General features: G+C 33.0%; 8 non-coding genes across 8 annotated transcripts; all 8 read right to left on the minus strand.

Annotated features, from left to right (window-relative positions):
* Positions 1-2,028: 2,028 nt before the first annotated feature.
* Positions 2,029-2,100, minus strand: TRNAP-AGG (transfer RNA proline (anticodon AGG)). The gene has a single exon. It is a non-coding gene; the product is annotated as a tRNA-Pro (tRNA).
* Positions 2,101-4,603: 2,503 nt separating this feature from the next.
* TRNAP-AGG (transfer RNA proline (anticodon AGG)) lies at positions 4,604-4,677 on the minus strand. Its single transcript has one exon. It is a non-coding gene; the product is annotated as a tRNA-Pro (tRNA).
* Positions 4,678-7,183: 2,506 nt separating this feature from the next.
* On the minus strand, positions 7,184-7,255 carry TRNAP-AGG (transfer RNA proline (anticodon AGG)). Its single transcript has one exon. It is a non-coding gene; the product is annotated as a tRNA-Pro (tRNA).
* A 5,083-nt stretch (positions 7,256-12,338) lies between these two features.
* TRNAP-AGG (transfer RNA proline (anticodon AGG)) lies at positions 12,339-12,410 on the minus strand. Its single transcript has one exon. It is a non-coding gene; the product is annotated as a tRNA-Pro (tRNA).
* Positions 12,411-13,626: 1,216 nt separating this feature from the next.
* TRNAP-AGG (transfer RNA proline (anticodon AGG)) lies at positions 13,627-13,698 on the minus strand. Its single transcript has one exon. It is a non-coding gene; the product is annotated as a tRNA-Pro (tRNA).
* Positions 13,699-17,491: 3,793 nt separating this feature from the next.
* TRNAP-AGG (transfer RNA proline (anticodon AGG)) lies at positions 17,492-17,563 on the minus strand. Its single transcript has one exon. It is a non-coding gene; the product is annotated as a tRNA-Pro (tRNA).
* A 5,082-nt stretch (positions 17,564-22,645) lies between these two features.
* TRNAP-AGG (transfer RNA proline (anticodon AGG)) lies at positions 22,646-22,717 on the minus strand. The gene has a single exon. It is a non-coding gene; the product is annotated as a tRNA-Pro (tRNA).
* A 1,216-nt stretch (positions 22,718-23,933) lies between these two features.
* On the minus strand, positions 23,934-24,005 carry TRNAP-AGG (transfer RNA proline (anticodon AGG)). Its single transcript has one exon. It is a non-coding gene; the product is annotated as a tRNA-Pro (tRNA).
* Positions 24,006-25,708: the final 1,703 nt, after the last annotated feature.

Raw genomic sequence — 25,708 nt, forward strand, 5'->3', positions numbered from 1 at the left:
TTTGATATCTTAACCAATTTTATGTGAAAATTATATTATTTTAAAGCAGTCACTAATGTGTACAAGGAGGAAATATTAGCATAAATAAAATATTTCCTAATAGTCAATAATTTTCTAAGTATACTTGCTTGAAAATTGCTGTGCAAAGTTTTATGATGCCCAGCAGAGTTTTTCTGATGGATAAAACCCAAGACATGTCACATGCTGTGTGCAGATAAGTACTTACAAATAATTTTAGCAGTTTGACAAAAAACAAAATTCAATTGTGCAAATTAGTAAATACAATCTATTTTGAGAGTTTTGAAAAAACAACATTCAGTTGAAATTCACTCAGGAAATTGACTACAATAAGATAATAGAACCATTTCAAAGAATCTGAAAATTTGGGCTCATCCGGGATGTGAAGCCGGGACCTCTCGCACCCTAAGCGAGAATCATACCCCTAGACCAACGAGCCACCTACCTGAAGATTTTTCTTTGGATTTTTCAATTGATTTTTAGAAAATAGCTTTTTGTTTTTAAAACACCATATACATTTATGTAAAAATGAATTTGTAGAATAAAAAAAATATTTCCTTATGGTCCAGTAGATAGTTTTCTAAGGTATGCATATAGGAAAAGTGCCGGGACAAGATTTGTGAGTGCCTACAGAGTTTGGACTTCTCTCATGGACGAAGCTAAAGACTAGTCATATGCAATGTACAAATCATGCTTCCAGACACAGAAGAAAGGCAAAAGAATACCTTGCAATTTCATTTTTGAACTTTTTGTGTTTCAAAGTGAGACTATTCTTTTAAAACATTCAAAGCTATCTAGACAGAAGGGAACCTGCAGTTTTCCTGATATACCACAATACGGTTGAAATTTGTATAAGAATGCTCTTATTTGTAGTACAACTAAAATGTTTCCGTAAGATTCTATTGATAGTTTTCTATGTGTGCTTATTTGGAAAGTGCAGTGACAAGATATAAAAATGGCGAAAGAGTTTGGACTTGTCTGATCGATAAAACCCAAGACTTGTAAAAAACTATGTGTAAATCATGCATAAATAGAAGAAAGGCAATAGGAAAATGATGAAGGCAAGATTCATAAGTATGTACAAATTCTATTGGGAGTATGGCAAAAACAAAACTCAGTTGATGCTATTGACTTAGCCAATTGAGAAAATCAGATATATATAAACCATGAGATGCACCGTAAAAAGAAAGAGAGGGCTCGTCAGGGAATTGAACCAGGGACCTGTCGCGCCCAAAACGAAAATCATAGAATCATCAAGTAAGCATGTTTTATTTGATATCTTAACCAATTTTATGTGAAAATTATATTATTTTAAAGCAGTCACTAATGTGTACAAGGAGGAAATATTAGCAGAAATAAAATATTTCCTAATAGTCAATAATTTTCTAAGTATACTTGCTTGAAAATTGCTGTGCAAAGTTTTATGATGCCCAGCAGAGTTTTTCTGATGGATAAAACCCAAGACATGTCACATGCTGTGTGCAGATAAGTACTTACAAATAATTTTAGCAGTTTGACAAAAAACAAAATTCAATTGTGCAATTAGTAAATACAATCTATTTTGAGAGTTTTGAAAAAACAACATTCAGTTGAAATTCACTCAGGAAATTGACTACAATAAGATAATAGAACCATTTCAAAGAATCTGAAAATTTAGGCTCATTGGGATTTGAACCTGGGACCTCTCGCACCCTAAGCGAGAATCATACCCCTAGACCAACAAGCCACCTACCTGAAGATTTTTCTTTGGATTTTTCAATTGATTTTAAGAAAGTTTTATGATGCCCAGCAGAGTTTTTCTGATGGATAAAACCCAAGACATGTCACATGCTGTGTGCAGATAAGTACTTACAAATAATTTTAGCAGTTTGACAAAAAACAAAATTCAATTGTGCAATTAGTAAATACAATCTATTTTGAGAGTTTTGAAAAAACAACATTCAGTTGAAATTCACTCAGGAAATTGACTACAATAAGATAATAGAACCATTTCAAAGAATCTGAAAATTTAGGCTCATCCGGGATTTGAACCTGGGACCTCTCGCACCCTAAGCGAGAATCATACCCCTAGACCAACGAGCCACCTACATGAAGATTTTTCTTTGGATTTTTCAATTGATTTTAAGAAAATAGCTTTTTCTTTTTAAAGCACCATATACATTTAAGTAAAAATTAATTTGTAGAATAAAAAAAATATTTCCTTATATTCCAGTAGATAGTTTTCTAAGGTATGCATATAGGAAAAGTGCAGGGACAAGATTTGTGAGTGCCTACAGAGTTTGGACTTCTCTCATGGACGAAGCTAAAGACTTGTCATATGCAATGTACAAATCATGCTTCCAGACACAGAAGAAAGGCAAAAGAAAACCTTGCAATTTCATTTTTGAACTTTTTGTGTTTCAAAGTGAGACTATTCTTTTAAAACATTCAAAGCTATCTAGACAGAAGGGAACCTGCAGTTTTCCTGATATACCACAATACGGTTGAAATTTTAATATGTATGCTCTTATTTGTAGAACAACTAAAATGTTTCCGTAAGATTCTATTGATAGTTTTCTATGTGTGCTTATTTGGAAAGTGCAGTGACTAGATATAAAAATGGCGGCAGAGTTTGGACTTGTCTGATCGATAAAACCCAAGACTTGTAAAAAGCTATGTGTAAATCATGCATAAATAGAAGAAAGGCAATAATAAAATTATGAATGCAAGATTCATAAGTATGTACAAATTCTATTGGGAGTATGGCAAAAACAAAACTCAGTTGATGCTATTGACTTAGCCAATTGAGAAAATCAGATATATATAAACCATGAGATGCACCTTAAAAAGAAAGAGAGGGCTCGTCAGGGAATTGAACCAGGGACCTGTCGCGCCCAAAACGAAAATCACAGAATCATCAAGTAAGCATGTTTTATTTGATATCTTAACCAATTTTATGTGAAAATTATATTATTTAAAGCAGTCACTAATGTGTACAAGGAGGAAATATTAGCATAAATAAAATATTTCCTAATAGTCAATAATTTTCTAAGTATACTTGCTTGAAAATTGCTGTGCAAAGTTTTATGATGCCCAGCAGAGTTTTTCTGATGGATAAAACCCAAGACATGTCACATGCTGTGTGCAGATAAGTACTTACAAATAATTTTAGCAGTTTGACAAAAAACAAAATTCAATTGTGCAAATTAGTAAATACAATCTATTTTGAGAGTTTTGAAAAAACAACATTCAGTTGAAATTCTCTCAGGAAATTGACTACAATAAGATAATAGAACCATTTCCAAGAATCTGAAAATTTGGGCTCGTCCGGGATATGAACCTGGGACCTCTCGCACCCTAAGCGAGAATCATACCCCTAGACCAACGAGCCACCTACCTGAGCATTTTTCTTTGGATTTTTCAATTGATTTTAAGAAAATAGCTTTTTCTTTTTAAAGCACCATATACATTTATGTAAAAATTAATTTGTAGAATAAAAAAAATATTTCCTTATATTCCAGTAGATAGTTTTCTAAGGTATGCATATAGGAAAAGTGCAGGGACAAGATTTGTGAGTGCCTACAGAGTTTGGACTTCTCTCATGGACGAAGCTAAAGACTTGTCATATGCAATGTACAAATCATGCTTCCAGACACAGAAGAAAGACAAAAGAAAACCTTGCAATTTCATTTTTGAACTTTTTGTGTTTCAAAGTGAGACTATTCTTTTAAAACATTCAAAGCTATCTAGACAGAAGGGAACCTGCAGTTTTCCTGATATACCACAATACGGTTGAAATTTTAATAAGTATGCTCTTATTTGTAGTACAACTAAAATGTTTCCGTAAGATTCTATTGATAGTTTTCTATGTGTGCTTATTTGGAAAGTGCAGTGACAAGATCTAAAAATGGCGACAGAGTTTGGACTTGTCTGATCGATAAAACCCAAGACTTGTAAAAAGCTATGTGTAAATCATGCATAAATAGAAGAAAGGCAATAGGAAAATGATGAAGGCAAGATTCATAAGTATGTACAAATTCTATTGGGAGTATGGCAAAAACAAAACTCAGTTGATGCTATTGACTTAGCCAATTGAGAAAATCAGATATATATAAACCATGAGATGCACCGTAAAAAGAAAGAGAGGGCTCGTCAGGGAATTGAACCAGGGACCTGTCGCGCCCAAAACGAAAATCATAGAATCATCAAGTAAGCATGTTTTATTTGATATCTTAACCAATTTTATGTGAAAATTATATTATTTTAAAGCAGTCACTAATGTGTACAAGGAGGAAATATTAGCATAAATAAAATATTTCCAAATAGTCAATAATTTTCTAAGTATACTTGCTTGAAAATTGCTGTGCAAAGTTTTATGATGCCCAGCAGAGTTTTTCTGATGGATAAAACCCAAGACATGTCACATGCTGTGTGCAGATAAGTACTTACAATTAATTTTAGCAGTTTGACAAAAAACAAAATTCAATTGTGCAAATTAGTAAATACAATCTATTTTGAGAGTTTTGAAAAAACAACATTCAGTTGAAATTCACTCAGGAAATTGACTACAATATGATAATGGAACCATTTCAAAGAATCTGAAAAATTGGGCTCATCCGGGATTTGAACCCGGGACCTCTCGCACCCTAAGCGAGAATCATACCCCTAGACCAACGAGCAACCCACCTGAACATTTTTCTTTGGATTTTTCAATTGATTTTAAGAAAATAGCTTTTTGTTTTTAAAACACCATATACATTTATGTAAAAATGAATTTGTAGAATAAATAAAATATTTCCTTATGGTCCAGTAGATAGTTTTCTAAGGTATGCATATAGGAAAAGTGCAGGGACAAGATTTGTGAGTGCCTACAGACTTTGGACTTCTCTCATGGACGAAGCTAAAGACTTGTCATATGCAATGTACAAATCATGCTTCCAGACACAGAAGAAAGGCAAAAGAAAACCTTGCAATTTCATTTTTGAACTTTTTGTGTTTCAAAGTGAGACTATTCTTTTAAAACATTCAAAGCTATCTAGACAGAAGGGAACCTGCAGTTTTCCTGATATACCACAATACGGTTGAAATTTTAATATGTATGCTCTTATTTGTAGAACAACTAAAATGTTTCCGTAAGATTCTATTGATAGTTTTCTATGTGTGCTTATTTGGAAAGTGCAGTGACTAGATATAAAAATGGCGGCAGAGTTTGGACTTGTCTGATCGATAAAACCCAAGACTTGTAAAAAGCTATGTGTAAATCATGCATAAATAGAAGAAAGGCAATAATAAAATTATGAATGCAAGATTCATAAGTATGTACAAATTCTATTGGGAGTATGGCAAAAACAAAACTCGGTTGATGCTATTGACTTAGCCAATTGAGAAAATCAGATATATATAAACCATGAGATGCACCTTAAAAAGAAAGAGAGGGCTCGTCAGGGAATTGAACCAGGGACCTGTCGCGCCCAAAACGAAAATCATAGAATCATCAAGTAAGCATGTTTTATTTGATATCTTAACCAATTTTATGTGAAAATTATATTATTTTAAAGCAGTCACTAATGTGTACAAGGAGGAAATATTAGCATAAATAAAATATTTCCTAATAGTCAATAATTTTCTAAGTATACTTGCTTGAAAATTGCTGTGCAAAGTTTTATGATGCCCAGCAGAGTTTTTCTGATGGATAAAACCCAAGACATGTCACATGCTGTGTGCAGATAAGTACTTACAAATAATTTTAGCAGTTTGACAAAAAACAAAATTCAATTGTGCAAATTAGTAAATACAATCTATTTTGAGAGTTTTGAAAAAACAACATTCAGTTGAAATTCACTCAGGAAATTGACTACAATAAGATAATAGAACCATTTCCAAGAATCTGAAAATTTGGGCTCGTCCGGGATATGAACCTGGGACCTCTCGCACCCTAAGCGAGAATCATACCCCTAGACCAACGAGCCACCTACCTGAACATTTTTCTTTGGATTTTTCAATTGATTTTTAGAAAATATTTTTTTGTTTTTAAAACACCATATATATTTATGTAAAAATGAATTTGTAGAATAAATAAAATATTTCCTTATGGTCCAGTAGATAGTTTTCTAAGGTATGCATATAGGAAAAGTGCAGGGACAAGATATGTGAGTGCCTACAGAGTTTGGACTTCTCTCATGGACGAAGCTAAAGACTTGTCATATTCAATGTACAAATCATGCTTCCAGACACAGAAGAAAGGCAAAAGAAAACCTTGCAATTTCATTTTTGAACTTTTTGTGTTTCAAAGTGAGACTATTCTTTTAAAACATTCAATGCTATCTAGACAGAAGGGAACCTGCAGTTTTCCTGATATACCACAATACGGTTGAAATTTTAATAAGTATGCTCTTATTTGTAGAGCAACTAAAATGTTTCCGTAAGATTCTATTGATAGTTTTCTATGTGTGCTAATTTGGAAAGTGCAGTGACAAGATATAAAAATGGCGACAGAGTTTGGACTTGTCTGATCGATAAAACCCAAGACTTGTAAAACGCTATGTGTAAATCATGCATAAATAGAAGAAAGGCAATAGGAAAATGATGAAGACAAGATTCATAAGTATGTACAAATTCTATTGGGAGTATGGCAAAAACAAAACTCAGTTGATGCTATTGACTTAGCCAATTGAGAAAATAAGATATATATAAACCATGAGATGCACCGTAAAAAGAAAGAGAGGGCTCGTCACGGAATTGAACCTGGGACCTGTCGCGCCCAAAACGAAAATCATAGAATCATCAAGTAAGCATGTTTTATTTGATATCTTGACCAATTTTATGTGAAAATTATATTAATTTAAAGCAGTCACTAATGTGTACAAGGAGGAAATATTAGCATAAATAAAATATTTCCTAATAGTCAATAATTTTCTAAGTATACTTGCTTGAAAATTGCTGTGCAAAGTTTTATGATGCCCAGCAGAGTTTTTCTGATGGATAAAACCCAAGACATGTCACCTGCTGTGTACAGATAAGTACTTACAAATAATTTTAGCAGTTTGACAAAAAACAAAATTCAATTGTGCAAATTAGTAAATACAATCTATTTTGAGGGTTTTGAAAAAACAACATTCAGTTGAAATTCACTCAGGAAATTGACTACAATAAGATAATAGAACCATTTCAAAGAATCTGAAAATTTGGGCTCGTCCGGGATTTGAACCCGGGACCTCTCGCACCCTAAGCGAGAATCATACCCCTAGACCAATGAGCCACCTACCTGAAGATTTTTCTTTGGATTTTTCAATTGATTTTTAGAAAATAGCTTTTTGTTTTTAAAACACCATATACATTTATGTAAAAATGAATTTGTAGAATAAATAAAATATTTCCTTATGGTCCAGTAGATAGTTTTCTAAGGTATGCATATAGGAAAAGTGCAGGGACAAGATATGTGAGTGCCTACAGAGTTTGGACTTCTCTCATGGACGAAGCTAAAGACTTGTCATATGCAATGTACAAATCATGCTTCCAGACACAGAAGAAAGGCAAAAGAAAACCTTGCAATTTCATTTTTGAACTTTTGTGTTTCAAAGTGAGACTATTCTTTTAAAACATTCAAAGCTATCTAGACAGAAGGGAACCTGCAGTTTTCCTGATATACCACAATACGGTTGAAATTTTAATAAGTATGCTCTTATTTGTAGTAAAACTAAAATGTTTTCGTAAGATTCTATTGATAGTTTTCTATGTGTGCTTAATTGGAAAGTGCAGTGACAAGATATAAAAATGGCGACAGAGTTTGGACTTGTCTGATCGATAAAACCCAAGACTTGTAAAAAGCTATGTGCAAATCATGCATATATAGAAGAAAGGCAATTGGAAAATGATGAAGGCAAGATTCATAAGTATGTACAAATTCTATTGGGAGTATGGCAAAAACAAAACTCAGTTGATGCTATTGACTTAGCCAATTGAGAAAATCAGATATATATAAACCATGAGATGCACCGTAAAAAGAAAGAGAGGGCTCGTCACGGAATTGAACCTGGGACCTGTCGCGCCCAAAACGAAAATCATAGAATCATCAAGTAAGCATGTTTTATTTGATATCTTGACCAATTTTATGTGAAAATTATATTAATTTAAAGCAGTCACTAATGTGTACAAGGAGGAAATATTAGCATAAATAAAATATTTCCTAATAGTCAATAATTTTCTAAGTATACTTGCTTGAAAATTGCTGTGCAAAGTTTTATGATGCCCAGCAGAGTTTTTCTGATGGATAAAACCCAAGACATGTCACCTGCTGTGTGCAGATAAGTACTTACAAATAATTTTAGCAGTTTGAGAAAAAACAATATTCAATTGTGCAAATTAGTAAATACAATCTATTTTGAGGGTTTTGAAAAAACAACATTCAGTTGAAATTCACTCAGGAAATTGACTACAATAAGATAATAGAACCATTTCAAAGAATCTGAAAATTTGGGCTCGTCCGGGATTTGATCCCCGGACCTCTCGCACCCTAAGCGAGAATCATACCCCTAGACCAATGAGCCACCTACCTGAAGATTTTTCTTTGGATTTTTCAATTGATTTTTAGAAAATAGCTTTTTGTTTTTAAAACACCATATACATTTATGTAAAAATGAATTTGTAGAATAAATAAAATATTTCCTTATGGTCCATTAGATAGTTTTCTAAGGTATGCATATAGGAAAAGTGCAGGGACAAGATATGTGAGTGCCTACAGAGTTTGGACTTCTCTCATGGACGAAGCTAAAGACTTGTCATATGCAATGTACAAATCATGCTTCCAGACACAGAAGAAAGGCAAAAGAAAACCTTGCAATTTCATTTTTGAACTTTTTGTGTTTCAAAGTGAGACTATTCTTTTAAAACATTCAAAGCTATCTAGACAGAAGGGAACCTGCAGTTTTCCTGATATACCACAATACGGTTGAAATTTTAATAAGTATGCTCTTATTTGTAGTACAACTAAAATGTTTTCGTAAGATTCTATTGATAGTTTTCTATGTGTGCTTATTTGGAAAGTGCAGTGACAAGATATAAAAATGGCGACAGAGTTTGGACTTGTCTGATCGATAAAACCCAAGACTTGTAAAAAGCTATGTGCAAATCATGCATATATAGAAGAAAGGCAATTGGAAAATGATGAAGGCAAGATTCATAAGTATGTACAAATTCTATTGGGAGTATGGCAAAAACAAAACTCAGTTGATGCTATTGACTTAGCCAATTGAGAAAATCAGATATATATAAACCATGAGATGCACCGTAAAAAGAAAGAGAGGGCTCGTCACGGATTTGAACCTGGGACCTGTCGCGCCCAAAACGAAAATCATAGAATCATCAAGTAAGCATGTTTTATTTGATATCTTGACCAATTTTATGTGAAAATTATATTAATTTAAAGCAGTCACTAATGTGTACAAGGAGGAAATATTAGCATAAATAAAATATTTCCTAATAGTCAATAATTTTCTAAGTATACTTGCTTGGAAATTGCTGTGCAAAGTTTTATGATGCCCAGCAGAGTTTTTCTGATGGATAAAACCCAAGACATGTCACCTGCTGTGTGCAGAAAAGTACTTACAAATAATTTTAGCAGTTTGACAAAAAACAAAATTCAATTGTGCAAATTAGTAAATACAATCTATTTTGAGACTTTTGAAAAAACAACATTCAGTTGAAATTCACTCAGGAAATTGACTACAATAAGATAATAGAACCATTTCAAAGAATCTGAAAATTTGCGCTCGTCCGGGATATGAACCCGGGTCCTCTTGCACCCTAAGTGAGAATCATACCCCTAGACCAATGAGCCACCTACCTGAAGATTTTTCTTTGGATTTTTCAATTGATTTTTAGAAAATAGCTTTTTGTTTTTAAAACACCATATACATTTATGTAAAAATGAATTTGTAGAATAAATAAAATATTTCCTTATGGTCCAGTAGATAGTTTTCTAAGGTATGCATATAGGAAAAGTGCAGGGACAAGATTTGTGAGTGCCTACAGACTTTGGACTTCTCTCATGGACGAAGCTAAAGACTTGTCATATGCAATGTACAAATCATGCTTCCAGACACAGAAGAAAGGCAAAAGAAAACCTTGCAATTTCATTTTTGAACTTTTTGTGTTTCAAAGTGAGAATATTCTTTTAAAACATTCAAAGCTATCTAGACAGTAGGGAACCTGCAGTTTTCCTGATATACCACAATACGGTTGAAATTTTAATAAGTATGCTCTTATTTGTAGAACAACTAAAATGTTTCCGTAAGATTCAATTGATAGTTTTCTATGTGTGCTTATTTGGAAAGTGCAGTGACTAGATATAAAAATGGCGACAGAGTTTGGACTTGTCTGATCGATAAAACCCAAGACTTGTAAAAAGCTATGTGTAAATCATGCATAAATAGAAGAAAGGCAATAATAAAATTATGAATGCAAGATTCATAAGTATGTACAAATTCTATTGGGAGTATGGCAAAAACAAAACTCAGTTGATGCTATTGACTTAGCCAATTGAGAAAATCAGATATATATAAACCATGAGATGCACCATAAAAAGAAAGAGAGGGCTCATCAGGGAATTGAACCAGGGACCTGTCGCGCCCAAAACGAAAATCATAGAATCATCAAGTAAGCATGTTTTATTTGATATCTTAACCAATTTTATGTGAAAATTATATTATTTTAAAGCAGTCACTAATGTGTACAAGGAGGAAATATTAGCATAAATAAAATATTTCCTAATAGTCAATAATTTTCTAAGTATACTTGCTTGAAAATTGCTGTGCAAAGTTTTATGATGCCCAGCAGAGTTTTTCTGATGGATAAAACCCAAGACATGTCACATGTTGTGTGCAGATAAGTACTTACAAATAATTTTAGCAGTTTGACAAAAAACAAAATTCAATTGTGCAAATTAGTAAATACAATCTATTTTGAGAGTTTTGAAAAAACAACATTCAGTTGAAATTCACTCAGGAAATTGACTACAATAAGATAATAGAACCATTTCAAAGAATCTGAAAATTTGCGCTCGTCCGGGATATGAACCCGGGTCCTCTTGTACCCTAAGTGAGAATCATACCCCTAGACCAACGGGCCACCTACATGAACATTTTTCTTTGGATTTTTCAATTGATTTTTAGAAAATATCTTTTTGTTTTTAAAACACCATATATATTTATGTAAAAATGAATTTGTAGGATAAATAAAATATTTCCTTATGGTCCAGTAGATAGTTTTCTAAGGTATGCATATAGGAAAAGTGCACGGACAAGATATGTGAGTGCCTACAGAGTTTGGACTTCTCTCATGGACGAAGCTAAAGACTTGTCATATGCAATGTACAAATCATGCTTCCAGACACAGAAGAAAGGCAAAAGAAAACCTTGCAATTTCATTTTTTAACTTTTTGTGTTTCAAAGTGAGACTATTCTTTTAAAACATTCAAAGCTATCTAGACAGAAGGGAACCTGCAGTTTTCCTGATATACCACAATACAGTTGAAATGTTAATAAGTATGCTCTTATTTGTAGTACAACTAAAATGTTTTCGTAAGATTCTATTGATAGTTTTCTATGTGTGCTTATTTGGAAAGTGCAGTGACAAGATATAAAAATGGCGACAGAGTTTGGACTTGTCTGATCGATAAAACCCAAGACTTGTAAAAAGCTATGTGCAAATCATGCATATATAGAAGAAAGGCAATTGGAAAATGATGAAGGCAAGATTCATAAGTATGTACAAATTCTATTGGGAGTATGGCAAAAACAAAACTCAGTTGATGCTATTGACTTAGCCAATTGAGAAAATCAGATATATATAAACCATGAGATGCACCGTAAAAAGAAAGAGAGGGCTCGTCACGGAATTGAACCTGGGACCTGTCGCGCCCAAAACGAAAATCATAGAATCATCAAGTAAGCATGTTTTATTTGATATCTTGACCAATTTTATGTGAAAATTATATTAATTTAAAGCAGTCACTAATGTGTACAAGGAGGAAATATTAGCATAAATAAAATATTTCCTAATAGTCAATAATTTTCTAAGTATACTTGCTTGGAAATTGCTGTGCAAAGTTTTATGATGCCCAGCAGAGTTTTTCTGATGGATAAAACCCAAGACATGTCACCTGCTGTGTGCAGATAAGTACTTACAAATAATTTTAGCAGTTTGAGAAAAAACAAAATTCAATTGTGCAAATTAGTAAATACAATCTATTTTGAGGGTTTTGAAAAAACAACATTCAGTTGAAATTCACTCAGGAAATTGACTACAATAAGATAATAGAACCATTTCAAAGAATCTGAATATTTGGGCTCGTCCGGGATTTGAACCCGGGACCTCTCGCACCCTAAGCGAGAATCATACCCCTAGACCAATGAGCCACCTACCTGAAGATTTTTCTTTGGATTTTTCAATTGATTTTTAGAAAATAGCTTTTTGTTTTTAAAACACCATATACATTTATGTAAAAATGAATTTGTAGAATAAATAAAATATTTCCTTATGGTCCATTAGATAGTTTTCTAAGGTATGCATATAGGAAAAGTGCAGGGACAAGATATGTGAGTGCCTACAGAGTTTGGACTTCTCTCATGGACGAAGCTAAAGACTTGTCATATGCAATGTACAAATCATGCTTCCAGACACAGAAGAAAGGCAAAAGAAAACCTTGCAATTTCATTTTTGAACTTTTGTGTTTCAAAGTGAGACTATTCTTTTAAAACATTCAAAGCTATCTAGACAGAAGGGAACCTGCAGTTTTCCTGATATACCACAATACGGTTGAAATTTTAATAAGTATGCTCTTATTTGTAGTACAACTAAAATGTTTTCGTAAGATTCTACTGATAGTTTTCTATGTGTGCTTATTTGGAAAGTGCAGTGACAAGATATAAAAATGGCGACAGAGTTTGGACTTGTCTGATCGATAAAACCCAAGACTTGTAAAAAGCTATGTGCAAATCATGCATATATAGAAGAAAGGCAATTGGAAAATGATGAAGGCAAGATTCCTAAGTATGTACAAATTCTATTGGGAGTATGGCAAAAACAAAACTCAGTTGATGCTATTGACTTAGCCAATTGAGAAAATCAGATATATATAAACCATGAGATGCACCGTAAAAAGAAAGAGAGGGCTCGTCACGGAATTGAACCTGGGACCTGTCGCGCCCAAAACGAAAATCATAGAATCATCAAGTAAGCATGTTTTATTTGATATCTTGACCAATTTTATGTGAAAATTATATTAATTTAAAGCAGTCACTAATGTGTACAAGGAGGAAATATTAGCATAAATAAAATATTTCCTAATAGTCAATAATTTTCTAAGTATACTTGCTTGAAAATTGCTGTGCAAAGTTTTATGATGCCCAGCAGAGTTTTTCTGATGGATAAAACCCAAGACATGTCACCTGCTGTGTGCAGATAAGTACTTACAAATAATTTTAGCAGTTTGAGAAAAAACAAAATTCAATTGTGCAAATTATTAAATACAATCTATTTTGAGGGTTTTGAAAAAACAACATTCAGTTGAAATTCACTCAGGAAATTGACTACAATAAGATAATAGAACCATTTCAAAGAATCTGAAAATTTGGGCTCGTCCGGGATTTGAACCCGGGACCTCTCGCACCCTAAGCGAGAATCATACCCCTAGACCAATGAGCCACCTACCTGAAGATTTTTCTTTGGATTTTTCAATTGATTTTTAGAAAATAGCTTTTTGTTTTTAAAACACCATATACATTTATGTAAAAATGAATTTGTAGAATAAATAAAATATTTCCTTATGGTCCATTAGATAGTTTTCTAAGGTATGCATATAGGAAAAGTGCAGGGACAAGATATGTGAGTGCCTACAGAGTTTGGACTTCTCTCATGGACGAAGCTAAAGACTTGTCATATGCAATGTACAAATCATGCTTCCAGACACAGAAGAAAGGCAAAAGAAAACCTTGCAATTTCATTTTTGAACTTTTGTGTTTCAAAGTGAGACTATTCTTTTAAAACATTCAAAGCTATCTAGACAGAAGGGAACCTGCAGTTTTCCTGATATACCACAATACGGTTGAAATTTGAATAAGTATGCTCTTATTTGTAGTACAACTAAAATGTTTTCGTAAGATTCTACTGATAGTTTTCTATGTGTGCTTATTTGGAAAGTGCAGTGACAAGATATAAAAATGGCGACAGAGTTTGGACTTGTCTGATCGATAAAACCCAAGACTTGTAAAAAGCTATGTGCAAATCATGCATATATAGAAGAAAGGCAATTGGAAAATGATGAAGGCAAGATTCATAAGTATGTACAAATTCTATTGGGAGTATGGCAAAAACAAAACTCAGTTGATGCTATTGACTTAGCCAATTGAGAAAATCAGATATATATAAACCATGAGATGCACCGTAAAAAGAAAGAGAGGGCTCGTCACGGAATTGAACCTGGGACCTGTCGCGCCCAAAACGAAAATCATAGAATCATCAAGTAAGCATGTTTTATTTGATATCTTGACCAATTTTATGTGAAAATTATATTAATTTAAAGCAGTCACTAATGTGTACAAGGAGGAAATATTAGCATAAATAAAATATTTCCTAATAGTCAATAATTTTCTAAGTATACTTGCTTGGAAATTGCTGTGCAAAGTTTTATGATGCCCAGCAGAGTTTTTCTGATGGATAAAACCCAAGACATGTCACCTGCTGTGTGCAGAAAAGTACTTACAAATAATTTTAGCAGTTTGACAAAAAACAAAATTCAATTGTGCAAATTAGTAAATACAATCTATTTTGAGAGTTTTGAAAAAACAACATTCAGTTGAAATTCACTCAGGAAATTGACTACAATAAGATAATAGAACCATTTCAAAGAATCTGAAAATTTGGGCTCGTCCGGGATTTGAACCCAGGACCCCTCGCACCCTAAGCGAGAATCATACCCCTAGACCAATGAGCCACCTACCTGAAGATTTTTCTTTGGATTTTTCAATTGATTTTTAGAAAATAGCTTTTTGTTTTTAAAACACCATATACATTTATGTAAAAATGAATTTGTAGAATAAATAAAATATTTCCTTATGGTCCAGTAGATAGTTTTCTAAGGTATGCATATAGGAAAAGTGCAGGGACAAGATTTGTGAGTGCCTACAGACTTTGGACTTCTCTCATGGACGAAGCTAAAGACTTGTCATATGCAATGTACAAATCATGCTTCCAGACACAGAAGAAAGGCAAAAGAAAACCTTGCAATTTCATTTTTGAACTTTTTGTGTTTCAAAGTGAGAATATTCTTTTAAAACATTCAAAGCTATCTAGACAGAAGGGAACCTGCAGTTTTCCTGATATACCACAATACGGTTGAAATTTTAATAAGTATGCTCTTATTTGTAGAACAACTAAAATGTTTCCGTAAGATTCAATTGATAGTTTTCTATGTGTGCTTATTTGGAAAGTGCAGTGACTAGATATAAAAATGGCTGCTGAGTTTGGACTTGTCTGATCGATAAAACCCAAGACTTGTAAAAAGCTATGTGTAAATCATGCATAAATAGAAGAAAGGCAATAATAAAATTATGAATGCAAGATTCATAAGTATGTACAAATTCTATTGGGAGTATGGCAAAAACAAAACTCAGTTGATGCTATTGACTTAGCCAATTGAGAAAATCAGATATATATAAACCATGAGATGCACCATAAAAAGAAAGAGAGGGCTCGTCAGGGAATTGAACCAGGGACCTGTCGCGCCCAAAACGAAAATCATAGAATCATCAAGTAAGCATGTTTTATTTGATATCTTAACCAATTTTATGTGAAAATTATATTATTTTAAAGCAGTCACTAATGTGTACAAGGAGGAAATATTAGCATAAATAAAATATTTCCTAATAGTCAATAATTTTCTAAGTATACTTGCTTGAAAATTGCTGTGCAAAGTTTTATGATGCCCAGCAGAGTTTTTCTGATGGATAAAACCCAAGACATGTCACATGTTGTGTGCAGATAAGTACTTACAAATAATTTTAGCAGTTTGACAAAAAACAAAATTCAATTGTGCAAATTAGTAAATACAATCTATTTTGAGAGTTTTGAAAAAACAACATTCAGTTGAAATTCACTCAGGAAATTGACTACAATAAGATAATAGAACCATTTCAAAGAATCTGAAAATTTGCGCTCGTCCGGGATATGAACCCGGGTCCTCTTGCACCCTAAGTGAGAATCATACCCCTAGACCAACGAGCCACCTACCTGAAGATTTTTCTTTGGATTTTTCAATTGATTTTTAGAAAATAGCTTTTTGTTTTTAAAACACCATATACATTTATGTAAAAATGAATTTGTAGAATAAATAAAATATTTCCTTATGGTCCAGTAGATAGTTTTCTAAGGTATGCATATAGGAAAAGTGCAGGGACAAGATATGTGAGTGCCTACAGAGTTTGGACTTCTCTCATGGACGAAGCTAAAGACTTGTCATATGCAATGTACAAATCATGCTTCCAGACACAGAAGAAAGGCAAAAGAAAACCTTGCAATTTCATTTTTGAACTTTTGTGTTTCAAAGTGAGACTATTCTTTTAAAACATTCAAAGCTATCTAGACAGAAGGGAACCTGCAGTTTTCCTGATATACCACAATACGGTTGAAATTTTAATAAGTATGCTCTTATTTGTAGTACAACTAAAATGTTTTCGTAAGATTCTACTGATAGTTTTCTATGTGTGCTTATTTGGAAAGTGCAGTGACAAGATATAAAAATGGCGACAGAGTTTGGACTTGTCTGATCGATAAAACCCAAGACTTGTAAAAAGCTATGTGCAAATCATGCATATATAGAAGAAAGGCAATTGGAAAATGATGAAGGCAAGATTCCTAAGTATGTACAAATTCTATTGGGAGTATGGCAAAAACAAAACTCAGTTGATGCTATTGACTTAGCCAATTGAGAAAATCAGATATATATAAACCATGAGATGCACCGTAAAAAGAAAGAGAGGGCTCGTCACGGAATTGAACCTGGGACCTGTCGCGCCCAAAACGAAAATCATAGAATCATCAAGTAAGCATGTTTTATTTGATATCTTGACCAATTTTATGTGAAAATTATATTAATTTAAAGCAGTCACTAATGTGTACAAGGAGGAAATATTAGCATAAATAAAATATTTCCTAATAGTCAATAATTTTCTAAGTATACTTGCTTGAAAATTGCTGTGCAAAGTTTTATGATGCCCAGCAGAGTTTTTCTGATGGATAAAACCCAAGACATGTCACCTGCTGTGTGCAGATAAGTACTTACAAATAATTTTAGCAGTTTGAGAAAAAACAAAATTCAATTGTGCAAATTATTAAATACAATCTATTTTGAGGGTTTTGAAAAAACAACATTCAGTTGAAATTCACTCAGGAAATTGACTACAATAAGATAATAGAACCATTTCAAAGAATCTGAAAATTTGGGCTCGTCCGGGATTTGAACCCGGGACCTCTCGCACCCTAAGCGAGAATCATACCCCTAGACCAATGAGCCACCTACCTGAAGATTTTTCTTTGGATTTTTCAATTGATTTTTAGAAAATAGCTTTTTGTTTTTAAAACACCATATACATTTATGTAAAAATGAATTTGTAGAATAAATAAAATATTTCCTTATGGTCCATTAGATAGTTTTCTAAGGTATGCATATAGGAAAAGTGCAGGGACAAGATATGTGAGTGCCTACAGAGTTTGGACTTCTCTCATGGACGAAGCTAAAGACTTGTCATATGCAATGTACAAATCATGCTTCCAGACACAGAAGAAAGGCAAAAGAAAACCTTGCAATTTCATTTTTGAACTTTTGTGTTTCAAAGTGAGACTATTCTTTTAAAACATTCAAAGCTATCTAGACAGAAGGGAACCTGCAGTTTTCCTGATATACCACAATACGGTTGAAATTTGAATAAGTATGCTCTTATTTGTAGTACAACTAAAATGTTTTCGTAAGATTCTACTGATAGTTTTCTATGTGTGCTTATTTGGAAAGTGCAGTGACAAGATATAAAAATGGCGACAGAGTTTGGACTTGTCTGATCGATAAAACCCAAGACTTGTAAAAAGCTATGTGCAAATCATGCATATATAGAAGAAAGGCAATTGGAAAATGATGAAGGCAAGATTCATAAGTATGTACAAATTCTATTGGGAGTATGGCAAAAACAAAACTCAGTTGATGCTATTGACTTAGCCAATTGAGAAAATCAGATATATATAAACCATGAGATGCACCGTAAAAAGAAAGAGAGGGCTCGTCACGGAATTGAACCTGGGACCTGTCGCGCCCAAAACGAAAATCATAGAATCATCAAGTAAGCATGTTTTATTTGATATCTTGACCAATTTTATGTGAAAATTATATTAATTTAAAGCAGTCACTAATGTGTACAAGGAGGAAATATTAGCATAAATAAAATATTTCCTAATAGTCAATAATTTTCTAAGTATACTTGCTTGGAAATTGCTGTGCAAAGTTTTATGATGCCCAGCAGAGTTTTTCTGATGGATAAAACCCAAGACATGTCACCTGCTGTGTGCAGAAAAGTACTTACAAATAATTTTAGCAGTTTGACAAAAAACAAAATTCAATTGTGCAAATTAGTAAATACAATCTATTTTGAGAGTTTTGAAAAAACAACATTCAGTTGAAATTCACTCAGGAAATTGACTACAATAAGATAATAGAACCATTTCAAAGAATCTGAAAATTTGGGCTCGTCCGGGATTTGAACCCAGGACCCCTCGCACCCTAAGCGAGAATCATACCCCTAGACCAATGAGCCACCTACCTGAAGATTTTTCTTTGGATTTTTCAATTGATTTTTAGAAAATAGCTTTTTGTTTTTAAAACACCATATACATTTATGTAAAAATGAATTTGTAGAATAAATAAAATATTTCCTTATGGTCCAGTAGATAGTTTTCTAAGGTATGCATATAGGAAAAGTGCAGGGACAAGATTTGTGAGTGCCTACAGACTTTGGACTTCTCTCATGGACGAAGCTAAAGACTTGTCATATGCAATGTACAAATCATGCTTCCAGACACAGAAGAAAGGCAAAAGAAAACCTTGCAATTTCATTTTTGAACTTTTTGTGTTTCAAAGTGAGAATATTCTTTTAAAACATTCAAAGCTATCTAGACAGTAGGGAACCTGCAGTTTTCCTGATATACCACAATACGGTTGAAATTTTAATAAGTATGCTCTTATTTGTAGAACAACTAAAATGTTTCCGTAAGATTCAATTGATAGTTTTCTATGTGTGCTTATTTGGAAAGTGCAGTGACTAGATATAAAAATGGCGACAAAGTTTGGACTTGTCTGATCGATAAAACCCAAGACTTGTAAAAAGCTATGTGTAAATCATGCATAAATAGAAGAAAGGCAATAATAAAATTATGAATGCAAGATTCATAAGTATGTACAAATTCTATTGGGAGTATGGCAAAAACAAAACTCAGTTGATGCTATTGACTTAGCCAATTGAGAAAATCAGATATATATAAACCATGAGATGCACCGTAAAAAGAAAGAGAGGGCTCGTCACGGAATTGAACCTGGGACCTGTCGCGCCCAAAACAAAAATCATAGAATCATCAAGTAAGCATGTTTTATTTGATATCTTGACCAATTTTATGTGAAAATTATATTAATTTAAAGCAGTCACTAATGTGTACAAGGAGGAAATATTAGCATAAATAAAATATTTCCTAATAGTCAATAATTTTCTAAGTATACTTGCTTGAAAATTGCTGTGCAAAGTTTTATGATGCCCAGCAGAGTTTTTCTGATGGATAAAACCCAAGACATGTCACATGTTGTGTGCAGATAAGTACTTACAAATAATTTTAGCAGTTTGACAAAAAACAAAATTCAATTGTGCAAATTAGTAAATACAATCTATTTTGAGAGTTTTGAAAAAACAACATTCAGTTGAAATTCACTCAGGAAATTGACTACAATAAGATAATAGAACCATTTCAAAGAATCTGAAAATTTGCGCTCGTCCGGGATATGAACCCGGGTCCTCTTGCACCCTAAGTGAGAATCATACCCCTAGACCAACGGGCCACCTACATGAACATTTTTCTTTGGATTTTTCAATTGATTTTTAGAAAATATCTTTTTGTTTTTAAAACACCATATATATTTATGTAAAAATGAATTTGTAGGATAAATAAAATATTTCCTTATGGTCCAGTAGATAGTTTTCTAAGGTATGCATATAGGAAAAGTGCACGGACAAGATATGTGAGTGCCTACAGAGTTTGGACTTCTCTCATGGACGAAGCTAAAGACTTGTCATATGCAATGTACAAATCATGCTTCCAGACACAGAAGAAAGGCAAAAGAAAACCTTGCAATTTCATTTTTGAACTTTTGTGTTTCAAAGTGAGACTATTCTTTTAAAACATTCAAAGCTATCTAGACAGAAGGGAACCTGCAGTTTTCCTGATATACCACAATACGGTTGAAATTTTAATAAGTATGCTCTTATTTGTAGTAAAACTAAAATGTTTTCGTAAGATTCTATTGATAGTTTTCTATGTGTGCTTATTTGGAAAGTGCAGTGACAAGATATAAAAATGGCGACAGAGTTTGGACTTGTCTGATCGATAAAACCCAAGACTTGTAAAAAGCTATGTGTAAATCATGCATAAATAGAAGTAAGGCAATAGGAAAATGATGAAGGCAAGATTCATAAGTATGTACAAATTCTATTGGGAGTATGGCTAAAACAAAACTCAGTTGATGCTATTGACTTAGCCAATTGAGAAAATCAGATATATATAAACCATGAGATGCACCGTAAAAAGAAAGAGAGGGCTCGTAAGGGAATTGAACCAGGGACCTGTCGCGCCCAAAACGAAAATCATAGAATCATCAAGTAAGCATGTTTTATTTGATATCTTAACCAATTTTATGTGAAAATTATATTATTTTAAAGCAGTCACTAATGTGTACAAGGAGGAAATATTAGCATAAATAAAATATTTCCTAATAGTCAATAATTTTCTAAGTATACTTGCTTGAAAATTGCTGTGCAAAGTTTTATGATGCCCAGCAGAGTTATTCTGATGGATAAAACCCAAGACATGTCACATGCTGTGTGCAGATAAGTACTTACAAATAATTTTAGCAGTTTGACAAAAAACAAAATTCAATTGTGCAAATTAGTAAATACAATCTATTTTGAGGGTTTTGAAAAAACAACATTCAGTTGAAATTCACTCAGGAAATTGACTACAATAAGATAATAGAACCATTTCAAAGAATCTGAAAATTTGGGCTCGTCCGGGATTTGAACACAGGACCTCTCGCACCCTAAGCGAGAATCATACCCCTAGACCAATGAGCCACCTACCTGAAGATTTTTCTTTGGATTTTTCAATTGATTTTTAGAAAATAGCTTTTTGTTTTTAAAACACCATATACATTTATGTAAAAATGAATTTGTAGAATAAATAAAATATTTCCTTATGGTCCAGTAGATAGTTTTCTAAGGTATGCATATAGGAAAAGTGCAGGGACAAGTTATGTGAGTGCCTACAGAGTTTGGACTTCTCTCATGGACGAAGCTAAAGACTTGTCATATGCAATGTACAAATCATGCTTCCAGACACAGAAGAAAGGCAAAAGAAAACCTTGCAATTTCATTTTTGAACTTTTTGTGTTTCAAAGTGAGACTATTCTTTTAAAACATTCAAAGCTATCTAGACAGAAGGGAACCTGCAGTTTTCCTGATATACCACAATACGGTTGAAATTTTAATAAGTATGCTCTTATTTGTAGTACAACTAAAATGTTTTCGTAAGATTCTATTGATAGTTTTCTATGTGTGCTTATTTGGAAAGTGCAGTGACAAGATATAAAAATGGCAACAGAGTTTGGACTTGTCTGATTGATAAAACCCAAGACTTGTAAAAAGCTATGTGCAAATCATGCATATATAGAAGAAAGGCAATTGGAAAATGATGAAGGCAAGATTCATAAGTATGTACAAATTCTATTGGGAGTATGGCAAAAACAAAACTCAGTTGATGCTATTGACTTAGCCAATTGAGAAAATCAGATATATATAAACCATGAGATGCACCGTAAAAAGAAAGAGAGGGCTCGTCACGGAATTGAACCTGGGACCTGTCGCGCCCAAAACGAAAATCATAGAATCATCAAGTAAGCATGTTTTATTTGATATCTTGACCAATTTTATGTGAAAATTATATTAATTTAAAGCAGTCACTAATGTGTACAAGGAGGAAATATTAGCATAAATAAAATATTTCCTAATAGTCAATAATTTTCTAAGTATACTTGCTTGAAAATTGCTGTGCAAAGTTTTATGATGCCCAGCAGAGTTTTTCTGATGGATAAAACCCAAGACATGTCACCTGCTGTGTGCAGAAAAGTACTTACAAATAATTTTAGCAGTTTGACAAAAAACAAAATTCAATTGTGCAAATTAGTAAATACAATCTATTTTGAGAGTTTTGAAAAAACAACATTCAGTTGAAATTCACTCAGGAAATTGACTACAATAAGATAATAGAACCATTTCAAAGAATCTGAAAATTTGGGCTCGTCCGGGATTTGAACCCAGGACCTCTCGCACCCTAAGCGAGAATCATACCCCTAGACCAATGAGCCACCTACCTGAAGATTTTTCTTTGGATTTTTCAATTGATTTTTAGAAAATAGCTTTTTGTTTTTAAAACACCATATACATTTATGTAAAAATGAATTTGTAGAATAAATAAAATATTTCCTTATGGTCCAGTAGATAGTTTTCTAAGGTATGCATATAGGAAAAGTGCAGGGACAAGATTTGTGAGTGCCTACAGAGTTTGGACTTCTCTCATGGACGAAGCTAAAGACTTGTCATATGCAATGTACAAATCATGCTTCCAGACACAGAAGAAAGGCAAAAGAAAACCTTGCAATTTCATTTTTGAACTTTTGTGTTTCAAAGTGAGACTATTCTTTTAAAACATTCAAAGCTATCTAGACAGAAGGGAACCTGCAGTTTTCCTGATATACCACAATACGGTTGAAATTTTAATAAGTATGCTCTTATTTGTAGTACAACTAAAATGTTTTCGTAAGATTCTATTGATAGTTTTCTATGTGTGCTTATTTGGAAAGTGCAGTGACAAGATATAAAAATGGCGACAGAGTTTGGACTTGTCTGATCGATAAAACCCAAGACTTGTAAAAAGCTATGTGCAAATCATGCATATATAGAAGAAAGGCAATTGGAAAATGATGAAGGCAAGATTCATAAGTATGTACAAATTCTATTGGGAGTATGGCAAAAACAAAACTCAGTTGATGCTATTGACTTAGCCAATTGAGAAAATCAGATATATATAAACCATGAGATGCACCGTAAAAAGAAAGAGAGGGCTCGTCACGGAATTGAACCTGGGACCTGTCGCGCCCAAAACGAAAATCATAGAATCATCAAGTAAGCATGTTTTATTTGATATCTTGACCAATTTTATGTGAAAATTATATTAATTTAAAGCAGTCACTAATGTGTACAAGGAGGAAATATTAGCATAAATAAAATATTTCCTAATAGTCAATAATTTTCTAAGTATACTTGCTTGAAAATTGCTGTGCAAAGTTTTATGATGCCCAGCAGAGTTTTTCTGATGGATAAAACCCAAGACATGTCACCTGCTGTGTGCAGATAAGTACTTACAAATAATTTTAGCAGTTTGAGAAAAAACAAAATTCAATTGTGCAAATTAGTAAATACAATCTATTTTGAGGGTTTTGAAAAAACAACATTCAGTTGAAATTCACTCAGGAAATTGACTACAATAAGATAATAGAACCATTTCAAAGAATCTGAAAATTTGGGCTCGTCCGGGATTTGAACCCGGGACCTCTCGCACCCTAAGCGAGAATCATACCCCTAGACCAATGAGCCACCTACCTGAAGATTTTTCTTTGGATTTTTCAATTGATTTTTAGAAAATAGCTTTTTGTTTTTAAAACACCATATACATTTATGTAAAAATGAATTTGTAGAATAAATAAAATATTTCCTTATGGTCCATTAGATAGTTTTCTAAGGTATGCATATAGGAAAAGTGCAGGGACAAGATATGTGAGTGCCTACAGAGTTTGGACTTCTCTCATGGACGAAGCTAAAGACTTGTCATATGCAATGTACAAATCATGCTTCCAGACACAGAAGAAAGGCAAAAGAAAACCTTGCAATTTCATTTTTGAACTTTTGTGTTTCAAAGTGAGACTATTCTTTTAAAACATTCAAAGCTATCTAGACAGAAGGGAACCTGCAGTTTTCCTGATATACCACAATACGGTTGAAATTTTAATAAGTATGCTCTTATTTGTAGTACAACTAAAATGTTTTCGTAAGATTCTATTGATAGTTTTCTATGTGTGCTTATTTGGAAAGTGCAGTGACAAGATATAAAAATGGCAACAGAGTTTGGACTTGTCTGATCGATAAAACCCAAGACTTGTAAAAAGCTATGTGCAAATCATGCATATATAGAAGAAAGGCAATTGGAAAATGATGAAGGCAAGATTCATAAGTATGTACAAATTCTATTGGGAGTATGGCAAAAACAAAACTCAGTTGATGCTATTGACTTAGCCAATTGAGAAAATCAGATATATATAAACCATGAGATGCACCGTAAAAAGAAAGAGAGGGCTCGTCACGGAATTGAACCTGGGACCTGTCGCGCCCAAAACGAAAATCATAGAATCATCAAGTAAGCATGTTTTATTTGATATCTTGACCAATTTTATGTGAAAATTATATTAATTTAAAGCAGTCACTAATGTGTACAAGGAGGAAATATTAGCATAAATAAAATATTTCCTAATAGTCAATAATTTTCTAAGTATACTTGCTTGGAAATTGCTGTGCAAAGTTTTATGATGCCCAGCAGAGTTTTTCTGATGGATAAAACCCAAGACATGTCACCTGCTGTGTGCAGAAAAGTACTTACAAATAATTTTAGCAGTTTGACAAAAAACAAAATTCAATTGTGAAAATTGGTAAATACAATCTATTTTGAGAGTTTTGAAAAAACAACATTCAGTTGAAATTCACTCAGGAAATTGACTACAATAAGATAATAGAACCATTTCAAAGAATCTGAAAATTTGGGCTCGTCCGGGATTTGAACCCAGGACCTCTTGCACCCTAAGCGAGAATCATACCCCTAGACCAATGAGCCACCTACCTGAAGATTTTTCTTTGGATTTTTCAATTGATTTTTAGAAAATAGCTTTTTGTTTTTAAAACACCATATACATTTATGTAAAAATGAATTTGTAGAATAAATAAAATATTTCCTTATGGTCCAGTAGATAGTTTTCTAAGGTATGCATATAGGAAAAGTGCAGGGACAAGATTTGTGAGTGCCTACAGAGTTTGGACTTCTCTCATGGACGAAGCTAAAGACTTGTCATATGCAATGTACAAATCATGCTTCCAGACACAGAAGAAAGGCAAAAGAAAACCTTGCAATTTCATTTTTGAACTTTTGTGTTTCAAAGTGAGACTATTCTTTTAAAACATTCAAAGCTATCTAGACAGAAGGGAACCTGCAGTTTTCATGATATACCACAATACGGTTGAAATTTTAATAA

Source organism: Taudactylus pleione, unplaced genomic scaffold (assembly GCF_031769625.1).
Source record: "Taudactylus pleione unplaced genomic scaffold, aTauple2 ptg000192l, whole genome shotgun sequence".
Classification (NCBI taxonomy): Eukaryota; Metazoa; Chordata; class Amphibia; order Anura; family Myobatrachidae; genus Taudactylus; species Taudactylus pleione.